Here is a 2,415-nt window from a genome sequence, read left to right as displayed (position 1 = left end):
AAAAAAAAAAAAAAAAAGAATTCAGTCTGTTGCCGGGCAGTGGTAGCGCACACCTTTAATCCCAGCACTCGGGAGGCAGAGGCAGGCTGATCTCCGCCAGCCTGGTCTACAAGACTTAGTTCCAGGATAGGCAGGCTTCAAAGCTACAGAGAAACCCTGTCTCAAAAAGCCAAAAAAAAAAAAAAAATCAGTCTGTCATAGTTCTGGAGACCAGAAGTACAAAATCCAGGGCTATTCTCACCTTGGAGGCTTTGAGGGACATTCTATCCACTCTCTTGGGTTCCTAAAAACATACCTGAGACAGGCAATCTGTACAGAAGCACAGTTCCTGTAGCTTACAGACCTAGAGGCTGAGGTCCAGGAGACAGCAGTTCTTTGTCCCCTGAGGCCTCCTGGCACAGCACGAAGGGGGAGCATGCCAGCTTGGGTCTCTCTTCTGCTTCTTATAAAGTGACCGGCTCTCAGACCCACCTCCAAATACCCTCAGCAGAGGAAATGGGACTGATTTTCATCGCATTCAGATCATAGCAGTGGGAAGCCCCAGCCCTCGCCTTTCTTTCAGTTTCCAGGGTCATGGGCAACCTTTCCCGGGCCGCAGGCAGGCCTTGGTGCTCCTCATCCTGTCACATTGTCACTCCAACTCTGGGCCGGCTGCCCCGCGACCTTTTCCTGTTTGGCTCTGAGTCTGTGTCACTGAGAGGAACACCGAGCATTTTCTCTCCAGAGCTGAGCAGAGTCTCTGGCTGCTGTTCCCTCTGCTCACACATGCTGTTGGGAATGTGAGCCGTCTTCTATTTGCTGTGACTGAGACAGGGTCACTCGATCCTCCTGCCTCAGTTCCCTAAAATATTTTACCTTTAAACATGGGTGTTGAGGTCAGCTCAGTAACCTGATCCAGAAGGTGTAGAGGGGAACGGATGAAGGCGTTATCTTGTGACCAGTGTCTGGACTGGGTGGTTCTTGGCATCTTACTCAAAGGATTAAAAAAGCCCACAGATCACAGAATGTCAAGAAAACTTTCTCCAAAGGCAAAGGCGTGTAGGGATCAGATGCAGCAAGACCCTGGAGGAAGAGCACTGCAGCGCGGTGGTCAATTGCTTGGGACTTCTTCTAAACACTGTATGATCATTATCATACTTCTATGAAAATTCAAATGGGAGTGGGGAAGGGCTAAAGAGATGGCTCTTGGGAGAAGAGCACTTGTTCTTTTTTTTTTTTAAACATTTATTTATTTATTATGTATACAATATGTATACAATATTCTGTCTGTGTGTATGCCTGCAGGCCAGAAGAGGGCACCAGACCACATTCCAGATGGTTGTGAGCCACCATGTGGTTGCTGGGAATTGAACTCAGGACCTTTGGAAGAGCAGACAATGCTCTTAACCTCTGAGCCATCTCTCCAGCTCCCAGAGCACTTGTTCTTATAGAGGAATCAAATCCCAGCACCCACATGGCGGCTCACAACTGCCTACAACTCCAGTTCTGGGGGATCCGATGCCCTTTCTGACTTCTGCAGGTGCCAGGTATGCATGTGATGCGTAGACATAAATGCAGGCAAAATACTTTACACATAAAATAAAATGATTCGCTGGGTGGCGGTGGCGCACGTCTTTAATCCCAGCGATTGGGAGTTTGAGACAGGCAGATCTCTGTGAGTTCAAGGCCAGCCTGGTCTACAGAATGTGTTCCAAGACAGCCAGGGCTGTTACATAGAGAAATCTTGTATTGGAAAAAAAAACCCAAAACAAAACAAAATAAAAAATACCAAAATAATAATAATAATAATAATAATAATAATAAAATAATTCTAAAAATGATGTGAGATGTCCTTCTGTATATGTGTTGCTTTTATTGGTTGATAAATAAAGCTGTTTTGGCCAATGGCTTAACATTGTCCAAATAAAGATACAGAGAGATAGTAGGTGGAGTTGAGAAGATGCCATGTAGTCGCCGAAGGAAAAAAAATGCTGAACATTACTGGTAAGCCACCGCCTCATGGCAATATATAGATTAATAGAAATGGGTTAATTTAAGATGTAAGAGCTAGGTAGGAATATGCCTAAGTCATTGGCCAAACAGTGTTGTAATTAATAGTTTCTGTGTGATTATTCGGGTCTGGGCTGCTGGGAAATGAAAACACAGTCTCCAGTTATATAAAAAAACCATTTTAAATTATTGTAGTGTGTGCTCGCTTTGGCAGCACATATACTAAAATTGGAACGATACAGAGAAGATTAGCATGGCCCCTGCGCAAGGATGACATGCAAATTCGTGAAGCGTTCCATATTTTTACCCAGACCCAAAAAGATGAACATGGGATGTACTCACTCATAATTGGTTTCTAGCTACAAATAAAGGTCAGTGAGTCTATATTTTGATATCCTAAAGAAGCTAAATAAGAAGATGAACCCA

General features: G+C 44.3%; 1 non-coding gene across 1 annotated transcript; it reads left to right on the top strand.

Moving 5' to 3' along the window:
- Positions 1 to 2,187: 2,187 nt before the first annotated feature.
- On the top strand, positions 2,188 to 2,294 carry LOC113456012. The gene has a single exon (XR_003376903.1). It is a non-coding gene; the product is annotated as a U6 spliceosomal RNA (small nuclear RNA).
- The last annotated feature ends 121 nt before the right edge of the window (positions 2,295 to 2,415 follow it).

This window comes from Microtus ochrogaster, chromosome 4 (genome assembly GCF_000317375.1).
Source record: "Microtus ochrogaster isolate Prairie Vole_2 chromosome 4, MicOch1.0, whole genome shotgun sequence".
In the NCBI taxonomy this organism is placed as follows: domain Eukaryota; kingdom Metazoa; phylum Chordata; class Mammalia; order Rodentia; family Cricetidae; genus Microtus; species Microtus ochrogaster.
The sequence above is the reverse complement of the archived record's forward strand: the minus strand, read 5'-3'. Positions and strand labels throughout refer to the sequence as shown.